Consider the following 22,738-nt stretch of genomic DNA (forward strand, 5'->3'; position numbering starts at 1 on the left):
AGCAGTTACTTTACTGACCCGGGGGAAAGCTGCTCAGTTATGGTTATGTTGTGGAGAAAGGTAATTTATTCCTGACACAAAGCTTATGCCTACCCCAGGTTCAGGGTTGTCCTTCAGTACAGGTGTGGTTTCTCAGGGTGCTTATCAAGCAAAGCATACCTTCCTTGAGTGGGGTCTCTGTCTTCTTCTTGCGATGCTGAAGGAATCACTGCGTGTCTTCTCTTGTATGTGTGGATCTGCTTCCTAATGGTAAGTCTTTGTAGTATGGTTAGAATTTACTTTCCCATATGTGAATTAGCCCTGTATCTTTCTTTTCATTTTCGAAAAAAGTTGCTTCTATCCTATTGGCCACTGTCACCCTAAGTGACAGACCTCACATGCACCATTGTTAAATTCATAATAGAAGGCTCATTTTCAAGAATTGTCTTAAGAGTTGGTGTATTTGCAGTTGCAAATCGCGATTCCCAAAATGACAGTATTTGCAGCTGCAGAATGTCTGGTTGCAATGTCCAAAATACATTTTGCGTGTCAGAAATGTTTTTCCATCTCACAAAATGGATTTTGCAACCCATTCCAACTCACAATACCAGGGGTACGACGGTGCGGTTTGTGAGCTCTACTACTATACATCAATGACTTGCGACCAATAAGACGTAAAGAATAGTAAATCTTCATTTACCTATATACCTTTCCCTTGTCGATGTACTGGTAGTTGATACTGGGGAGTCGATAGTTGTGTACCTGAATACTTTCCCTTCACTAGTCTGAAGTAAAACTATTCCAAGGCTTGAGTTATTTTTCTGTCATGCTTGATCCCCTGAGCTGACCTCATGCACCAAAAGCATTATCCATAAATCAGCAAGTGCTCCCAAATTCTTCGGAAGTTATTTTTAATTCATTGGGAGCTGAGCACTATCTTTGGTAATTTTGGCTGACTTAAGTTAGGTTCTTTGAAGCGTATTAGTTGTTAGGTTTTCACGGAGCTGCTGGGCGCTGCAGGGCAATGCAAGGCGGCCGCTCTTTCTCATCAAAAAAGGTCAAAATGGGGTCAAATTAGATATTAAAATAAGGCTGGCAGCTAACGGTGTCCCTTACGCTTCCTGTGTTTTGGCACTCGTGGGGTGGGCATGAATGTTAAGAAAAGAATGTTGTTTATAAGATTTCAATTGTATTTTATGAAAATAATAAATCCATTCCGTTTAATAACAGTCTGGTCACAGACAATGCCCATAAGCTAGTTTTGGGCTGCCAAGGCACGCCTTCGTCTGGCGTGCGATCGCGCTGGTCCGGGGAGGACGCGTTTTAATCTTTCAGCTGGACCCCGGGGAACTGGACACGGAGGGCAGGGTGGACCGAGAATTCGAACTCACACCTAGAATACTGTTTCATTAAAGCCCCAGACTGGGCTCAACATGGTGGGCAGGCCAGGCACTCTCCATACGGACTAAAGGGGATAATTGCCCCGAAGAAAAGTATGGGGAAATGGGACCAGAAATCGATTTTAAAGCATCATTTATAAATACGGTGCTTATAAAGACATAGAATGCGTATGGGGGCGGGCCTCTGAAGGAGAACTAATGACATATTCTGATACCAGCGGGGTAGCAAATGCCCCCTCAGCCCCTGTAGTTTGGGGGAAGACGTAGAGGGCTGAGTTCCAGGCCTTCCCAGCTCAGTGCCCTGGCCTGAGAGCTCCTGAGTCTGTTTGTACTTTGCAGGGGGGCCACTTCAAGTTTTGTTATGCCAGTGTCTGAGGCACTAGTGTGTAAAGAACCATAGCCAGGCCAGTGTCCCCAATGCCTTTTTTATGTATGACTCTCAAAGAAAGCATCTCTCATTTATTTCAGTTGCTGAAAGCCATAACTCTTTGCTATGACATCACATTAGTTGATGACTGTTAGACTTGGAATCCTTGGTGTGGTTTAGCACTGGTTAGCAGTGGTCAACGTCCCAGAGTCCTAAAGCCAGCAAAACTGAGGTCAGCAAAACAGAAGGTCTGAAGGCTGAAAGTCAAGGGAAACCACACCAAGATTTCCAAGTCTAAACTAGCCTCACCCAAACTCCTAATCTTACCAGATGGAAGTGATTATTGCAAACTAAACATGACACTGTGACTCCCAGCAAAGTCATGGATACAGATCTTACCCTTTCATTGAATTACTCATGCATGCCCAGGTGAAAACACAAGAGAGATACAAGATAAGTTTTCAATACATTTAATGAAACAATTGTAATCTTGCAAAGAGATAATAAATTGGGAAAATTAGGCAGGTGAAACAAAGCAAAGTTCCCAGCATTATGAACATGGTAAAGATAACGAACAATCCAAACATGGTGAATGATTTCTAAATCTTCCTACATAAGCCTAACCATATACTGAAAGCATAGCGAGTGTACCCTTCTGCCTTGCCCGCTCTAAGGGGTTAGCCTTAGCCCACGTGTGGAAATGGCATCAAGAATCAAACTGTAGTGTGGATGGCAATCCTCTCTGGAAGCTGGAAGATTAGCACCAGAAGAGCAGCATGTCAAACACAGCATTAGTCCCAGGATGGTCTTGGCTGGAGTGTCCCTCTGCCCCTTCAGGGTCTGTGCACCATTTATATAATAAAAGCTACATTCTATTAAGAGCACAGTTCTGATGCAAGGCTGTGTCTAGGGGCCACATGTAGGAAAGTCCGAGATTGCGACTCGGAAATTGCGAGTCTGTCCGACTTGCAATTTCCGAGTCGCAATCCCAGATGCAGAACGGTGTCTCAGACACCATCTGCGACTCGCTATGGGGTCACAAAGACCCACCTCATCAATATTCATGAGGTGGGTCACATTTTGCGACCCCATAGCGAGATCCCTGCACTCACAGGGATGGTGGCCTGCTGAAGTCAGCAGACCTCCATGTCTGTGACTGCTTTTTAAATAAAGTAGTTTTTTTTTTCATTTTGCAGCCCATTTTCCTTAAAGGAAAACGAGTTGCAAAATGAAAAAAATACCGAAACCATTTGTTTTTGTTTTTTCAGAGCAGGCAGTGGTCCATCGGACCACTGCCTGCTCTGAAAAAATATTTTTGTCGTCATTCACAAAGGGGAAGGGGTCCCATGGGGACCCCTTCTCTTTTGCGAATGAGTTACCACCAGTGTGACACTGGTGGTAACTGCGAGTTGCTTTGCGACCGCATTCGCGGTCACAAAGCAATTCTGAATTGTGATGCGAGTGGCAAATAGGAAGGGAACACCCCTTCCTATTTGCGAGTCGCATTCCCAAATTGCGAGTCGGTACCGACTCGCAATTTGGGAATGTGCATCACGTTAGGCCGTTTGCATGGCACAAACTGCGATTTTCGCAGTTTGCGACATGCAAACGGCTTGCTACATCTGGCCCTAGATGTCAGAAGCTGTCTCCTGAATGGGCAACACAAGCACTAGGATATTGTGATCTGTGTTCCTAACCTTTGACAGATTGTACTGATTATATCTCAAGAAAAGGCTAACAGAAACAAGGAACTCATACAATATATTCCTAGGTTAATATCATGCAAGCAAGGTGTATAAAATGTCACTGCTAAAAGCAATGCAGCTAAAATGTGTTAAATATGAAAATATAAAGAAAAGCTAAAATGGGTAACCTGGTTAGAGAAATGGAGCTTAATTTACTAAGCAAAACAAGAATAAAACAACAAAAATCCAATAAGTAGAGCTTGAGATCTGAATTTTTAAAGAATAAACTGTGAAATAGCCATTAAAACAAAGAAGCACCAGCGGGGATGTCTGGTTGCGCTGGACCAGGACAAAGTCAAAAGTTCAGGCTGACTGCTATGGAACACGGGCTGGCTACAGGAACCCTGTGAGGCCCGCTGAACAAGAGTATCTTAATCCTGCTTACGTCGATGTTGAAGATATGCAGAGCAGCCTGAAGTGATGCATCAGTGTTGATCCCCACAGTGAAGAAAATGCTTTGATCTTTCCCACACAGTAGTGAAGATGTATCAAGTTTCTCCACACAGCAGCAGCGATACATCAGGTTTGATATGCAGTGGTTCCGAAGGCGATGCACTGAGGTTGATCCGTGTTAGAGAGGCAATCGTCAACTTCGATCCATACAATGGGGCTAATGTGCTGGTTTCAATCCAGGTCAAAACAGCAGAACTGGAGTCCAGCTGAGTGGCAGTCCTTTCAGCACAGCAGCCCTTCTTATTGGCAGAGTATCCACAGTTCCAGAAGTGTTCTGAGCTGGTGGTGTCTGAGGTCCAGTACTTATACACAGTTGTGCCTTTGAAGCGAGGGAGACTTGAAATAGAAGCATTTGAAGTGCACAGAGTCCCTTCTCTTCCTGTCCTGGCTCCAGACTGACTGCAAGAGGTATGCAGTCCTTTGTGTAGTGACAGGACACAGCATATTCAGGTGTAAGTGTCAGCTCCTCCCTCCCATCCTGCCAAGGATGGCCCATCAGGCAGTGGATGGCCTATCAGTCACATCTAAGGTCTTGTGTGTGGCTGTCTAGAGGGAATGCACAAAGCCTAGCTGTCACCTACCCAAGATGTGTATTCAGAACAGGCAGAAAGCAACAAATGGTAAAATTAAGAAAATGCTAACTTTCTAAAAGTGACATTTTCAGAATTACAATTTAAAATCCGACTTCACCATAAGCTGTGAATTTCACTTAAAAAAGGTAGTAAGGTAATCCCAATGTTATCCTGCGGGAGAGATAGGCCTTGCAATAGTGAAAAACAAATTTAAGAGTTTTTTACTTCTAGGACATGTAAAACTTAACAGAGCGTCCTACTTTTTAAACAGTCCAGGGCCTGCTTTTGGGGTGACAAATATCTATTAAAAAGAAAGGTTTGGGCCAGGAAAGAAGGTTAGCTTGCTAGGTCGACATGACAGCTTGAAACTACACACACAGGCTCTACGATGGCAGGCCTGAGACAAGGTTGGAGTGCTACTTAAGTGGGTAGCACAATCAGTGCTGCAGTCCTACTAGTAGCACATAATTTACAGGTCCTAGGCACAGGTAGTGACCATTACTAGGGATTTATAAGTAAATTAAATATGCCAGTTGTGGATAAGTCAAGGTTACCATGTTTTAAGCTGATAGCATATGTAATTTAGCACTGGTTAGCAGTGGCCAACTGCCCAAAGTCCCAAAGCCAGCAAAAATGTGGTCAGCAAAACAGAAGGTCTGAAAGTCAAGGGAAACCACACCAAGGATTCCAAGTTTAAGCTAGCCTCACCCAAACCCCTAGTCTTACCAGGGTGGAAGTGTCACGAACTGCACTCGACTTCTCACCTCTGGATGCATGATTGGAGAACACACCCGGTCTTCTGCAGGTTCTGGATAATCCAAGATAGGGGCGACCCTTTCTAGTAGCCACTATGCCGCTTGACAGACCGTACCCTCCAGAAGGAGTCCCAGAGGAAAAAACCCCAAGAACTGGTGAAAAACCTCAAACAGGAACTCCTACAAAGAAGAAGAAAAAACAGGACTTGAAAACAAGAAAAAACAAGGCAAAAATACTCCAAGACGAAAACAGGAACGTCGTACAGGAGCGAAGAGCACTACCTAAGGGAAGTGTTTGCAACGCAAGGTAGAGCAAGACTGAGTGGCTCATATACTGAAAAAGGGCAAGTGACATCACAGGAAATGAAAAGAACACCATCTTGAATTGGGAAAAAGCCCATAGAAAAGAATAGGAAAAAAGAGCCAGTATATAAGAAAAAGAGCATGCTGGGATATGCAAACAGGAAGAAGACAATATCGACACCAACATGAACATGAAGAAATGCAGAATACAGAGGCAAGAAAAAGAAAACGTAAAGAAAAGAAAAAGACCAGAAGAAGACCACCACCGACAGGGGAGACAACAATGCCCTCCAGTTGGTAAAGGCAACGCGACCGGGAGCGCAAAACACGCTTCCCAGGACGTGTTGCCAAATGGACAAGAAAACGCTGGGAACGGCGCTCCGAGAATCGGCAGCGCGTTCCGACCGCAGATGTAAAAAGAGACGCTGCGTCGAGGCACGGCGTTACAGGAAGTGATTATGGCAACCTAAAGATGACACTCTGAGTCCCAGCAAAGTCATGGAAACAGATTTTACCCTTTTATTGAATTACTCATGCATGCCCAGGTGAGCACACAAGAGAGATACGAGATACGTTTTCAATAGCTAGCCAGGCATTAGGACTCCCCGAAACAACTGCAGGGCTCCGTTAAAAGTACAGAGCCACTGTGTGTATCAGTCTCTGTATGTTCCGCTCATACTACCACTACCACTGTGATTTAAAAGTCTACTTGATGATGCACTTCAGCCTCACTTTTTTCAGTAAAGGTTGGGATCTGGGCATTATGCAGGCTCAGCTAAAATATGTTAAACTTAAATCATTCTCCCACAAGTCCATAACAGCCGTGTTGTTACACAGCCAAGCTGATGCCATTTGTTTTCAATCTTGGGCAGGTAGCTTGGCACAGCCGCAGGTGTAATTTCAATGCTGTCTCTCTTTAAGGGATCTGCAATGGACTGACATCCCATTCAGTGAGGACTCAGCATGCTTGTACTGCAGAAATGAGTCAATATAAGGCGTTAAGTTCCTTTAATAATGACTAGGGAGCCTGACCGACTCCCCCACACTTAGCAGAACATCTATGATGTACTCACATTTCATGCCTGCTGTACAGTAGCAAGATGTCAAAAACACTGATGTAGTACACAGTCCTGCTGTGAAAATGGTACCTATGAGTGCTACCGCAAACACTATGCTATGGGACCAATTTGTTTTGACCATACTGTTACATCTAAAGCATGTAGCCGAGTTATTTGGAAAAATCCTACTCAAACGACCAGCAGTATAATACATTAACCGCTTTGAATAAAATTGTATTTTATGGAAGTTCGCATCTCTAAGCATCAAAAAGGTAAACTCATTATTTTTTTCCAAAATGGTTTCTGAGATATTTATATTTTCTTCCTTTAACCATCATTTAGAGATTTTAACAAATATATTGGTCGGTTTTGCACTCATCAACAAGCAATTTTAGCTCCCTAATTTTATAAAATTAGGACTTTCCCAAACATTTTACACCATTTCTTCCTGCTCTTATATCAGTGAAGGAGGTATCTTCTTTAGGAACAAAGAGATCCCAACATAGACCTTTGTATCAATTTTTCACTTATTTTAAGTGACCCGGCTATATCATTCCGGGTTCTCTATGTATTACTAGCTAGGAATTCTGAGATCATGTAATACCCATTTATTTTCCACCTGGTTAGTATTACGTGGTCCAGTTCTAAAAGGTTTTGCGAAACCAAATCCACAAGGCTAATTGAAACATTAAACTTTAGTATCCCAAAAGTTTTTAAAGATTATGCTCTCCTAACTGAGAACCAATTTTGCACCTTATAACTCAAAGTTTTTAAAGATTATGCTCTCCTAACTGAGAATCAATTTTGCACCTTATAACTCACATTATTGGTGATTTTGTTAAGCGCAGCATATTGCTGATATTGTTATCCTTCAGCGTAATTTTAATTAATTTATTATCGTATTAAAAAGTGAACTAATTTCCTTTTTAAAATCTTGTTGAGACAGGGTATAAAAGGCAAAATAGTACAGCTTAGAGTTAGGTAGGGATATCACCCTTCCTCGATGGGAGATTATGAAGTGCTAAGTGCCAATCTAGGGTTTAAGTCTTGACATAAAAAGGAGGAAATCACTGAATCCAACTTTTAAAAGAAGGAAGCATAAAATACGCAGGGGCAGCAGATTAATAAAAACTGAGCATTGGCAATATTGTCATTTTAATCAAAAGCTACCCCTGCCAACCCCAGTGTCGTAAATAGGATCAACTTCTTTTTAGCTTGCATAATCTTGATCTTTTTCAGTAATGATTTGTAACTTAGGTCATACAGATAGTTGATATTATTTGTAAATTATATGACAAGGTATTGTTAAGGATGGTTATTTAAACACCTTTGTAGGTCTTCCAATAGATCCTCTGTGTTACTACTGCACTGTAGCACCTCAGCTTTAAAATTATACATTTTGTATCCCCCTAAAGCCCGAAATAGCGTAAAGAATTTGAATACCCTGCCTGGCATACTTTATTTTGCTTAAAAACGACATGACATCACCTGCATATAAATCAGTTCAAGCTATTTGAGGGAGCAAAAGATAGATTCTGGTAACCACCCAAAATACTGTATCTAAAAGCTCTATAAGTAATGCAAATAGAACTAGAGAGAAATAGAGGACACCCCAGCCTGGTTCCTCTATGTACTTCAAAACTGCCACCTCTAATGAATCAATAATAAATTTAGCAGTTGCGCCCACATAGAACAGATGCGGGTTCTTTGCAATTTTGGGGGGAAATACAAATGTATCCAAAATATAGTGGTGTTTTCCAAACTACCAAACCGAAAGCTTTTACAGCGGCAAGCAAATATGCTGTCCCTGGAATCTTTTTTGCACTTAACACATCTAAGGCTTCCTTTAAATAATTTGTATTGATATGTCATTGATGCTCCATAATAAAGCAAATTAAACCTTTATGGTATTTGTCTCAAGGTTAGTAGTAAGCTATAGTATTAACCTTATTAAACCTACTTGCTATCAAAATAAAGAATTTGTGATCAAAATTCAAAAGGGCGATAGAGCAATACAAATTAAGCTGCCCTGGGTTTCATCTTCCTTTAAAAATGTGACATTGAACTGCTGCCTAAAAAGGTGGAATTTCTCCACCCAAAGGTTTCGAAATAGCCTAATAATAAAAGTTGTGGGTTCAAACCATTACCAAAGGTCTTTTTAAAACTTTGCAGAGTACCCATCTGAGCTACAGGCCTCCCCATTATATTGGCTATTATGAGTATCCACTAATTCTCGGAGGAGGGTTTTGAGAGCAGGATTTTATCCTCATGGGAAACGTGCAATGAGTAGCGCTTCAAGGAAACTGTGTAATTTATTCAAATCCATCTGTTGAAAGAGCCTGTATGGTCTACAAGTATGCTATTTATTATATCATTTGAGAAAAAATTTACCCCAGAGCTCGGACAGCTCACTGAGCTAACAATATTTTTGTATATTTTCTCTCATATCTGCCAAGCCATACATTTACCCACATAGTTACTCTCTTCATACTCTAACTGTAAGGTTGATAAGTTACTCAGGTAGTGTCTAGAATAGTAAAATTCCGGAAGTACTGTTTTAGCCTTTGTCAAAGCATACCTTATTTTCCTTAGTACCTTGTAAAAGTAGAGGATCATCTGCAGATCTAATTCTATTTTCAAAGCTGAGTCTTTCGGTTCTATAGCTTTTTGTCATTATACTACTCTTGGAAATTAATGATACTCAAAGAATGGACTTAAAAGCAGCCCATATCATGTCGCAAGGGGTGGAGTTCTGATTTCTTTAAAAAGGTCCTCTCTTCTCTACCCAAATGTTGGATTCTAAATAGGTCTTATTAAAGGTCCATCTTCTGTGTACTTGAGTTTTATTAAAGCCCTATATTTGTAGTGACAGGGCCGTGTGGTCAGAAAAAACATTGGGTAAAACCATCATGGATTCATGTTTAAAGTTTTTAGCTGTTAGGAAAAAATATATGCAAGTCGCTGAACTAAACCTAGTCCAGAAGCATGTATGCTTTCTTTTATGAGTAAATTGCTCTCTCAAGCGATGGAAGAGCCTTACATCTTCCTTGCATTGATTCAAGGCTTTAAAAGTCTTTCACTTAACTTATTTCGTATATGAAGTAGTAATATCTATTGCAGAAGTCTGTAATAAATACAAATTCCCTCCATTATTACATCCCCTGACACTTCACCAAGAGATTGTAAATGTGAAAATAGAGGCTGGGATGATCCTCTTTTGGAGCATAATAACTGACCAGTGTGACAAGAGTGGAATGGGTGGCACAATCAACTCAGTGCCAACAACATCCTTCATCATTTTGGCAGATAAGAATTTGGGGTGATAGGTTGTTTTATGATAAACTTAGCAACAAACTTTTGGGACACCTTCGAGGATTTGAACATTTTAAACTTACTTAGCTTTGCAAATGGGATATAGGTCTCTGGAAGAAGAATCACTGAGGGGTTATGAGTGGAGATCCAACAATCAGTAACTCTAAAAAAGATTCTATTAGTTAACCCGTTGACATGAAAAGACAGGATATTTCATTTATCAATCATTAGTAATATAAGAGACCCCATTGTGACATAGAAGAGACTGTATTTGCCCTTTTAGAAACGTCCCTGTCGATCAGGCAATGCAATTAATCTAACTCTTATTCTCCTTGAAATGCTAATTTGTCCAAACCTGCTAAGAATTTTCAGGGATCTAACAAGGACACTAAGCAAAAAATGCATTATAATATATACATAGCACATCAAAATGCAGAAGTGCTGTATGTAGTGCTTAACTTAATAACATGCCAAGTCTGTATGTAGCTCATCAAAATGTGTCAAATGCAGCATAGACAATGACTACTTTTTTCCTCCGTACCTCCCTTTTTACTCATTCATGCAACACCCAGTTGCAACACCCACTTACTCGCACAAACACGGTTGCGGATCAGTAGGTTTGTAAGACTACTAATTTAATTTATGCAATACATGTTTATCTACTTTTAACTCTTGTAAACATATTTTACACACTAACACAAACTGGATGATGTCATCAGTGCATTTGAGATGTCATCAGTGATTTCATGAGTGATGTCACTGACGATGTCATGAGTGATGTAATATGTGAGGTCATAAGCAGTCCATTGCAGGGGCGTAAGTTATATTTAAGGCTGGGAACTATAACTGCTGAATTTCTCTGGTTTTGTGCGAGTAAATTCAGTACCTAACTAGAACCCCCCTGTAACCTTTCGTTTTCTCAGTGAATTTCTAAGTTTAAAAAAAATTGTATTTCCAAACTATAAAGTCCCTGCAACCTTTAGTTTTTTCAGTGAATTTGTAATTTTTTTTAACATAAAGTTAATTATTATATGTAAATTTATCCAAGCAAGGAGAAAGGAGTACTAATGTGTGAAAATAAAGTACATAATATAGTAAAAGGAGTTAAAAATGGAAAGCAAAGTATGGCGAACCAGGGCACAATATAAAGAAAGAAAGGGAAATTAATGGGTAGAACAATAATACTGAATAGATAATTTACACATAACATTAATTACTGTATTATTTATTTTTTTAATTTCTTTTCGGATCTGTGGATTTTCTGCGGATCTGCAAATTGTCGTATGACTGAACCGTATGGTTTTTGTTCTGATCACGTGATGTAAATAAGTCAGTGGATTCTGATCCACGCATTCGCCGAATTGTTAAAAAAATATTTTATGTATATGGGAGCCTCTAAATTAAATCATACCATAAGGTTGAATATATTTGAAACCTGATAAATGATTCTGTTTATTTTTCCCTCCATAAATGAGGTCCTTTATCATTGAGGTGAATCCACAGAGTAGTGTCAAAATCCGCAGTCGCTCAATGACAAAAACAAAATCTGCCTTTCTATTGATTAATATGAACCACACTCAACTTCTCAAAAGAACACACCCAATACTGCCACTTTTACATTGGCTTGTTGCTGAAGAAAGGTGCAAACCGTTTAGCTGCAGAGAAATAATGGCAGAAGCTAGTGTTCCTACTGCCTGTCAGGCACCAGAGCAGGAAGATGATCTTCATGAAGAAGGAGTTTATGATAGAAAAGAGAGTGATGTTTGGGTGTGATTTTCTGTGTACTCGGGTGAGAAGAGAGTGCATGCTAGATATGTGCAATGTAAGCTGTCTGGGAAACAGCTTTCCAAAAGCACTCTCAAAAAGGACAGCTATGAAACACATGAAGAGGAACCATGATAGTGCATATCTGAGGAGGATGAGGGAGAGAGACACTGCTGCAGCTGATCCTGGTCCTTTTACATTTGGTCTTGGACAAATACCTGCCCAGGTCTGTACTGTGCATGGCTGCCTCAGTGTATGCATCAGTGTGCCTGAGCACAGCAGTGTATGCATTACTCTGCGCCTAAGTGTGCCAGTATGTGTGTCAATGTGTGCCTGAGTGTGTCTGTGTATGCATCAGTGTGCACCTGAGTGTGTCAGTGTATGCATTAATGTGTGTCTGAGTGTGTCAATGTGTGCCTGTGTGTGCCACTGTATGCATCAGTGTGTGCCAGGGTGTGTCAGTGTATGCATTGCTGTGAGCCTGAGTGTGTCCGTGTGCATCAATGTGTGCCTGGCCAGTACATGCATCAGTGTGCACCTGGATGTGTCAGTGTATGCATTACTGTGTGCCTGAGAGTGTAAGTGTGCGCATCAATGTGTGCCTTGGTGTCTCATTGTATGCATTGCTGTGTGCCTGAGTGTCTCAGTGTATGCATCACTGTGTGCCTAGGTGTATCAGTGTATGCAGCAGTGTGCACCCGGATGTGTCAGTGTATTCATTACTGTGTGCCTGTTTGTGTCAGTGTGTGCATCATTGTGTGCCTGGAAGTATCAGTGTATGCATCAGTTTGGGCCTGTGTGTTTCAGTGGATGCATTACTGTGTGCCTGTCTGTGTTAGTGTGTGCATCAATATGTGCCTTTGTGTCATTGTATGCATTAGGTGCACACATTGCTGTGTGCCTGAGTGTGTCAATGTGTGCATCAATGTGTGCCTGGATGTGTCAGTGTATGCATTAGTGTGTGCCTGGCTGTCTCAGTGTATGGATTACTGTGCACCTGAGTGTGTTGAGGTGTGCATCGATGTGGGCCTGTATGTGTCAGCGTGTCAGTGTATGCCTTACTGGGTGCCTGAGTGCATTAATGTGTACATCAATGTGTGCTTAGGTGTGTCAGTGTATGCATTATTGTGCACCTAGGTGTGTCAGTGTATGCATCAGTGTGTGCCTCAGTGTGTTAGAATATGGATCTGACCTGATTTTAGGTCACGTTTCACTCCTCACGCCGCGCAGCTCCTCCTGACTGCCTCTGTGCCCTCTACCACGCCCCCGCTGCTGCTGCGAATTCGAGGCCCTCGACCACCCGCAGGCACCTGCCTGTGCCTCATCCCTCATGTCTAGTGGTTGCCGTAAGTATTGTGTGTCTGTCCTGTTATTGTATTTTTTTTTGTGCCTTTTGCTTTCTGCCTTCTTTCCTCATGTTTTTTTGCCTTTTACTGCTATTTGCCTTCTTTTCTCTTGCCTTGCTTGTTTTTAGGCTTTCAGCCGCTCTCGTCTTTCCCGCCGCTGAGTCCCCTGTGGCCCCGCCCCCCCTTGCGCACCCATTTGCCCACCGCTCCCACCTCCCAGCTGCTCCTCCCTCCCACCTCCCCTTCAAGAGCAAGCCCGTCTGCGCTCGTCCACGCCTGGACAGCACCCAGCGCCAGACCCCCTGGCCTGCGTGCTCCCCAAACCGCCAGATGCCACTACAGTGCCAACGAACTCCACGCCCTCAACCCAGGCCGCTCCACCGCCTGCTTCCTAGCCACCCTGAGACACACCCACGGACCCTTCTCATGTCGGATCTGCAGCTTCACCTGCCCCCAAGCCGCCAAGCACCATGCCAGAACCACACACAACCACCTCAGCTGCATCCTCCTCAGCACCCGCTCCATACACAAGCACGCCATCGAACTCTGGGACCTACTCACCTCATCTTCCCCAGACATCACCTTCATCACCGAAACCTGGATGACTCCCTCCTCGGAACCTGACATCGCCATAGCCATCCCCGAAGGCTATAAGATCACCCACAGAGACCGCACCAACAGACTGAGAGGAGGAATCACCATAGTCCACAAGAACACCATCAGAATCTCAACAAACACGGATGACACCCTTGATGCAGCCGAACACTTACACTTCCAGATCCACATCAACGCCAACACCACCCTCAGAGGAACCCTTGTCTACAGGCCCCCATGCCACCGACCTCAGTTCAGCGACTCCATCGCTGACATGATCAGCACCAAGGCCCTTGTCTCTACAGACTACATTCTATTCGGCGACTTGAATTTTCACCTCGAGAACGCCAACAACAGCAACTCCACTGCTCTGATCGACATCCTCGCCAGTCTCGGTCTCAAACAACTGGTCACGATGCCCACCCACTCCGCTGGCCACACACTCGACCCCATCTTCTCCACCAGCAGCCACATCACCTTCAGCCATACCACCGAACTCCACTGGACCGATCACCTTCCAGAAATCCGCCTCTCACCACCGCACACAACAGATCCCCCACCGCAGCTGGAACAAGATCTCAGAAGACCAACTGATCTCCATCCTCGCCCGGGCCCTGCCACCCAGCACCACCGACCCCAACACAGCCGCCCTCAACCTCAGACACTGGATAGATGACTGCGCCAACACCCTCGCTCCGCTCAGGAAATGCTCCAAAGAACCGCACTAGCATCAAGGCCATTTGGTATACTGCCGACCTTGAGACCTCCAAGCGGGAGTGCCAGAAAATCGAGAAGAAGTGGCACCACGAACCAACAGAGAGCAACCACGCAGCCTTCAAGACAGCCATCCGGAAACACCACCAGCTCACCCGGACCACCAAAAGATCCTTCAACAAAGATGGCATTGACAACAACACCCATGACAGCAAAGAGCTCTTCAGCATCATCAAAGAACTCACCAACCCCAGGTCATGCTCTATCGACCCCCCTCCATCGCAAGACCTCTGCGGCTCCCTCACCACCTTCTTCCATCGCAAGATCACAGAAATCCACAACAGCTTCAGCTCCGCGGCCCCCACTACCACCGTGTCCACCACCAACCCCAATGCACCCAGCCACACAAACCTCTTGCTCTCCTGGACCCACATCAATGAGGAGGACACCATCAAAACCTTGAGCACCATCCACTCAGGATCTCCCTGCGACCCCTGCCCCCACTATGTCTTCAACAAAGCGAGCACATTCATCGCCCCCAACTCCAAATGATCATCAACAGCTCCTTCGAGACCGCCACCTTCCCGGAGAGCTGGAAGCATGCCGAAGTCAAAGCCCTGCTAAAGAAACCTAAAGCGGACCCCGAAGACCTCAAGAATTACCGACCCATCTCCCTCCTTCCCTTCCCAGTGAAGGTAATCGAGAAGATCATCAACGGCCAACTGACCCGCTTCCTGGAGGACAACAACACACTGGGCGTCTCCCAATCTGGATTCCGTGGGAACCACAGCACCGGGACCGCCCTCATCGTCGCAACCAACGACATCAGGACCATGCTCGACAAAGGCAAAACCGCGGCCCTCATCCTCCTGGAGATCTGGGCTACTTTTGATACCGTCTGCCACCACACCCTCTGCACTTGCCTCTACAACGCTGGGATCCACCACAAGGCCCTGGAATGGATCACATCCTTCCTCTCCAGCAGAACTCAGAGAGTCCGCCTCCCTCCCTTCCTGCCGTAAGCCACCAAGACCATCTGCGGTGTTCCCCAAGGGTCTTCTCTCAGCCCAACTCTTTGTAACATCTACATGGCACCGCTCGCAAACATCGTCTGATCCAACAACTTCAACATCGTCTCCTACGCAGACAACACCCAGCTGATACTCTCATTCACCAAGGACCCCGCCACCGCCAAAGCCAACCTCCACGACGGACTACATGCTATCACCAACTGGATGGAAAAGAGCTGCCTCAAACTTAACTTGGACAAGACAGAGATCCTCATCCTTGGCTCCAACCGCTCCGCATGGGATGACTCCTGGTGGCCAGCCACCCTATGAACCGCACCTATACCCACCACCCACGCACGCAATCTAGGCTTCATCCTAGACTCATCGCTCGCCATGACCCATCACGTCAACGTCGTCTCATCTTCCTGCTTAAACACCCTTCACATGCTCCGCAAGATCTTCAGATGGATACCCACTGAAACAATAAGGACGGTCACCCACTCCCTCGTCAGCAGCAGACTAGACTACGGCAAGGCTCTCTATGCAGGAACCACAGCCAAGCTCCAAAAGTAATTACAACGTATACAGAATGCCTCTGCACCCTCATCCTCAACATCCCACGCCGCGACCACATCTCAGCCCACCTCAGATACCTACACTGGCTTCCCGTCACCAAGAGGATCACCTTTAAACTCCTCATCCACGTCCACAAAGCTCTTCACAACACGGGTCCTGCCTACCTCAACGAGCGACTCACCTTCTACACTCCCACCCGCCAAACTCCGTTCCACCAACCTTGCCCACGCCGCTGTCCCTCGCATCCATCAAACTACAGCCGGCAGCAGATCCTTTTCCCACCTCTCCGCCAACACCTGGAACACCCTCCCTGCCCACCTACAACAGACCCAGGACCTCCTGACTTTCAGGAAACGCCTCAAGACCTGGTTATTCGAGAAATAGCACTTCGCTCCCAACCTCCCCTTTCAGCGCCTTGAGACCCTAGCGGGTCAGTGTGTGCTTGAGTGTCAGTGTGTGCCAGTGTAGGCATCAGTGTGTGCCTGGGTATCTCAGTGTATGCATTACTGTGCCTGGGTGTGTCAATGTGTGCATCAATGTGTGCCTGGGTGTGTCACTGTAGGCATCAGGTGCACCTGGGTGTGTAAGGTTATGCATTACTGAATGCCCGAGTGTGTCAGTGTATGCATGGCTGTGTCAGTGTATGCATCAGTGTGTGCCTGGGTGTCTCAGTGTATGCATTAGTGTGTGCCTGAGTGTGTCAATGTGTGCATCAATGTGTGCCTGGGTGTGTCAGTGTATGCATCAGTGTGTGCATGGGTGTGTCAGTGTATGCATTACTGTGCACCTGAGTGTGTCAATGTGTGAATCAATGTGGACCTGGATGTCTCAATGTGTCAGTGTATGCCTTACTGTGTGCCCGAGTGCATCAGTGTGTGAATCAATGTGTGCCTGGGTGTGTCAGTATATGCATTTTATATGCACCTGGGTGTGTCAGTGTATGCATCAGTGTGTGCCTGGGTGTGGTAGTATATGCATCAGTGTGTGCTTGAGTATGTCAGTGTGTGCCTTGGAGTTTTAGTGTGTGTATCTGTGTGTGCCTGGGTGTGTCAGTGTATGTATCAGTGTGCACCTGGGTGTGTTATTCTATGCATCAATGTGTGTCTGGTTGTGTCATTGTATGTATCAGTGTGTGCCTGGGTGTGTCAGTGTATGCATTACTGTGGGCCTAGGTGAGTGAGTGTATGCATCAGTGTGTGCCTGGGTGTTTCACTGTATGCATCAGTTTGTGCCTGGGTGTGTCAGTGTATGCATCTGTGTGTGCTTGGGTGTGTCAGTGTTTGCATCAGTGTGTGTCTGGTTGTATCAGTGTATGTATCAGTGTGTGCCTGGATGTGTCAGAGTATGCATCAGTGTGCACCTGGGTGTGGCACTGTATGTGTCACTGTGTAGCTGGGTGTGTTGGTATATACCTCAGCGTGTGACTGTGATTGTCAGTCTATGCATGAGAATGTTGTTGGATGTCATAGTGTGTGAATGACTGTTATAGGTATGTTGGTCTATGCATGATTGCGCATATGGGTGTGTTAGTGCATGCATGAGAGCATGTCTGGGTGTGGTAGATAATGCATGCATGTGTTTCTAGATATTTTACCCTTTGCACATGTGTATATCAAGATGTGTTTTCCTTAATGTATATTGTTGTTTTGCTATAATTATGTGTATAAAGTATATGTACGAGTGGTGTACGATTGAAGAAACGTAGTTAGTTACCTATATTACTGCAAAAAATACATTATTTAATCGATGTAGAATGAGAGCAAACATAAATATAAGTTACAATTTTGTGTTATAAATTTCTGTAACAAAGGTCTGCAATAAGAAAAGCTAATGTTAATAATAAAACACAAGAAATTTATATAATTCTGTAGCAATTAAATATATATATTATTTACTGATGTTGTATCCCCTTCCTTCGCTATTCTCAGCTTCTATACTTTTACACTATCAAATAAGTATGTATAGATACTCATCCTAGAACATCCTAGAACAGTGTGGGGGGGGGGGGCAATCATATAGATTGTAAAAGAAAACCCATAAGAACATAGCATGTTATTTCAAATTAACTATGCATCACACTCACTACAAATATTTACCTAACTTACCTATACTTGTTAAATGATCTAATGTATATATGATAGTTTTATATTACAATTAATGTGCATGAATCATTGTCATAGCTGAAAAGGTATATAAAAACATCACCCTTGGTAGACCGCATGATGTTATAAAATCCGCTCATCCATTAAACAAGAGTAGAATATATCCATGGTGTAATTCTTTTCATATTGTTTTAAGTTGCATAGGTTTAGCAGTGTTACTTTTTCTCTTCAGTAGATCGTTGTCCTGGTTTGTAGTTTATAATCTGAGGTTCCAATTTAGTGGTATCTCTGTTGTTTTCCTGCAAGAATACATTTTTGTTCAAGATTTGGAATGCCTTATAAAGACAGCACCCCTGGTAGGCCATAGGATGTCTTAACTTTCTGTATTAGATGTCCATGAAGTATTCCATTGAACATGGACTCCTTCATGAAAAATAATGGCTATACAGGTATATGTTTTTCCACAAATAGAGATTTGTCCAGCTTTAAAATTTGTGATTTGAGTTTCTATTTTTATTCCATCTGCATTATATCGCTGGAGCTTTAAGATGGTATACTTGCCATTTCTTATGTTCACAGTTGATAGCAGATGCGATTTGCATCTTGTGCAGGTATTATTCTTTGATGCGTCTTTAAACAATTTGTCAAAACTGACAGTTTTAAAGTTTTAAAGTCTGGTAGAGTTAAGTAGATTAATTGTTCTGAATCTTTATTTATTTTTTAAGAACATGAACACTTTTCCCAATCATGCTCCCAGGAGTAACTTAGTCCAAATAGGTCCTTAATAGGTACCATCTCTTCTTCTAAGATGCCAAGTAGGACCATCAAGAATTCTTGTGCATCTTCTTGAGTGTTTTGAGTGAAGTGTGCAGATCCAGTGCACAGATCTGCAAGATCACTAATACAAGACGCAGAATATGTTTTTGTTCTATCTCTCCACAAGCGTTCCAACAAGGTAAAGAATGCACAGCATAATCTTTTAGCCTTTATCTGTTTAATTTTATTAACCAAAGGAGGTAAAGAGAATAGTGCATTGAGAACTACATTGGCATAGCAGTTGACTCGAGAGAGGTTTGAGAATGGGTAACAATTTCACCAGTATCTTTAGTATTTTTTTCACCAATACTTGCACCTTCTCTTTTTTCTTCTTTTTCTCAGGAATGTCACTATGATCCTTTGAAATGTTTTCATTTTGGTAATAATATAGGCTTTTCTTAAAGTGGGTACTGTCCTCAATGAGGAGCATACAGGTGTCTCAAACGGTCATACTCTATCACATAACTCGAATCGACTTTTACTTTACTGTCATCAAACTCTATGAGCTACAAACCGGACAAAGTTCTGACCCCTAAAAATGCTACATATGACATACCTGTCCTTGAATATGGTGCTACCAATGTTAATAAATGCTGCATCTACACTTAGACCTTGAGACTTATGTATTGTTATAGCACATGCTAGAGATATTGGAAACTTTTTCTAGGAACATACAAGTCTTTTACAAGCATGAAATGCGTAACAGACTTTGCTATCTGTTTTACACCTTCAAGTTCACCAAATTTAACGGCTAGGCATTTAACATCATTTCTGTTTGGATACAAAATATCAAATCAAATCAAATATGTTACCTATGGCTCCATAAACTAATTGTTCTTCAACATTTGAATTTCAATGCAAAATCACCCTACAGTTCTTACAAATATGTAAACACTTTTCTAATACCACGATTTTGGAATCAGACATCTCTAAAGAATCCAATTTTTTCAGTCAACACTATTGTTACTCCTTGGTGTTCCATTTTATCAATTGCTGTGAGGTCCAATATTTGTTCTTTCTCCAGTTGTAGCAATTGTTAATTGAAAGAGTTAGATTTTTGAAGGATAGGCTTTAGACACACAATGGATTTTTGTTGTTGAATAAATTCAAACATTTGCTGTGCTGCAGATTTTTCGCAAGACAATATGTTCTATATAAGTAAAGTTTCTAAGCAATGTTTTATTTCTTTTGACAGTATTCCTACTCTACTATCCTTCAGAATATTTCCATATTGCATATTGGATGCTTAACACATGTTTCTAATGAGTTATTTGTATTAGCAACTCAACCAAATGTTTACATTTCAATCCTTCATAAGGAATTATGAGTTTCTTCATGTAAGAGTGTCTTAAAGACAAGCTGTCCTTTTACCGGGTAGTTTGCAGTAAATCACCAAAAACAATTACATGTTTTCCTCCAAAGAGTATATCAAACTCTATCTTCAATATCTGCTGCATTCTCAAATTCACAAAGGCAATAATTCGGTTTGAGACCATGCTCACTTCTTCGATGAATAAAAGCTTTACTTTCTTCAAGACTCTAGAAACATCATGGCAAGCTTCACCATATAGCTTTTGGTACTCCAGTATATTATTGCGTTCAACAGGTAGCATAAGTAAAATATGCAAGGTAATTCCTTTGATGTTGTGTGCAGCTAACCCAATAGGAGCTGTTACTAAACACAACAAGATGGAGTCTGCAGTCTTCTGTAAATAAGAAGTTAGAGCTTGGATTAAAAAGCCTTTTCCAGTGTCAGCTTCTCCTCTGACATTCAAAAGAATTGGCTTAAAACTTGAACAATTACATTGATTGTTTTCATGAAGGAATCCATGTTCTATTTTTACTTTGACTTCCATATATATTCATTTCTGCTCATCATTCAGTTGTTCCACTAAGTGTTACAAGTCAACATTTTCTTCTCTTGCTTGTTGCATTGCTGTCTCCACCTCATTCATCACTATGCAACTTCATTTTTGATTATTGGCTGTCCAAGAGGATCTTGACTGAGTGGTCCGGAACTCTGGCTTCTTTGTGAACTGTCCTTTAGCATCTCAATAGCAATTGTTTACTCTTGTTAATTGTTTTTCATTTAACATTTTGAGGTAGTTGGGAAACACTCAATTCTGGCTTTTACAGCATTGAAAGAGCCTTCATAGAAGTCATATTACCCAAGTAACTCTGTTTCAGAACGCCAAGGTTTGAATAGATGGAGAAGTGCTAAGTAGAAAAATTATATTTTCTCAGCAGTTTGACAAGTAAGTTTTCTATGGTTTATTGTGACCTTTTGCATGCTGATCCAAACAACTGTCGCTACCAACTACACCATATTTGACTACATCACTGTTTTCCAAAACATTATTTATGTACCTATAGTGCTGCAGAATTTCATATAGACACATATTTTCGATGTGTGGACTTCTTCTTGGATAGTAGGGCCCATATTTATACTTTTTGACGCAAAACTGTGCTGGCGCAGTTTTGCGTCAAAAATGTTACCGCCGGCTAAAGCCATTTCTGTGCGCTGTGCGGGTGTCAAATTTATACTTTGACGCACAGCAGCCCAAACCACAGGTTTAAGAATTTTTTTTTTATGCCCACCGCAGCGTCAAGTCATAAAGCAAAACAATGTTAACGCGGCGGAAATTACTGTGGGTTGATTTACGATACCGCACACCGGATATGCAGCGTTTTTTGAAGCAATAGCGTCAAAATTCCCAGCGAACACAGCCATTTCAGCAGATGCCTGTATAGACCCCAGGAAGATGACAACAGACCAGGGACCAGTCAGGAGGACCCACACAAGACCCAGGACAGTTTGAAGAAGAAAAGAAAGTGTCGCTTCAGTGCAGAGGAGCAGGAAATTCTGGTTAAAGGGGTGACGGAACACCAGCACCAACTGTTTGTCACCTCAAAGTTTCCAATCAGTAGGAGAGAGGCAATATGTCAACAAATTGTTGACAAGATTGACAGTGTGGCAGAAGTACGCAGAACAGTCATCGAGTGCAAGAAACGCTGGCATGACTGCAAGTGCAGGACCAAGGAAAAGATGGCCAGGAACAGGAAGGCAGCACTTCAGACTGGAGGTGGGAGTCCAGCACACCAGGAGGCCCTGGACCACATGGAGGAGATGGTGGCAGCCGTCATCCCTGAGGAGATCGTCACATGGATTCAAGGAGAGGACAGCACAGACTACCAGGAAACAACACAGATGCAGGGTAAGTTGCATGGGGAATTAAAATGCACAAATTACAACTGTAAGCAGGGGGGGATACGGACCACAAAATGCATGGAAGTCATCATATACATGGAGTGGCATGGGTAAAGGGGTATGGCATGGGGGCATGAGCTGCACAGAGAGAAGCTGGGACACACCATTACACTACACCGACAACAGTTCCATGGGGGCATGCTGCCATGCCAACGATGGAGCAAAGGTAAAGCCATGCCAGGAGGGTAGGGCACAACGTCAAACTGACATCCCGGCACATGTCAGCCACTATACCCCCTACAATAACTGGGGCCCAATGAACAACCTCTAGCCATACCAACAACTGGAATGTAACAGTGACAACAGTTGCCACTACCACCTCCGCTCTGTGTGCAGCTCAAGTAGCCAATGGCAGTAACGTCCCCATGGATAATACACACCTAAATTAGAGGGTTGAGGATGACAACTTCAACAATCCCCTGAAACAAGACAAATGTTCCAGTCCTGTCAATTGTGAATGCCCATAGTTTCCGCATACATCAGCCAATGTCATCAACGTTAGGAGCTACACAGCACTAAGGACACACCCATGCTGCATATGTCAGGGTCCATCCTGTGCCTGGGTCACAATGCAACATCCCAAATGTCATACTGCTCAGACAAC

The sequence above is a fragment of the Pleurodeles waltl genome, chromosome 7 (assembly GCF_031143425.1).
Source record: "Pleurodeles waltl isolate 20211129_DDA chromosome 7, aPleWal1.hap1.20221129, whole genome shotgun sequence".
Lineage (NCBI taxonomy): Eukaryota > Metazoa > Chordata > Amphibia > Caudata > Salamandridae > Pleurodeles > Pleurodeles waltl.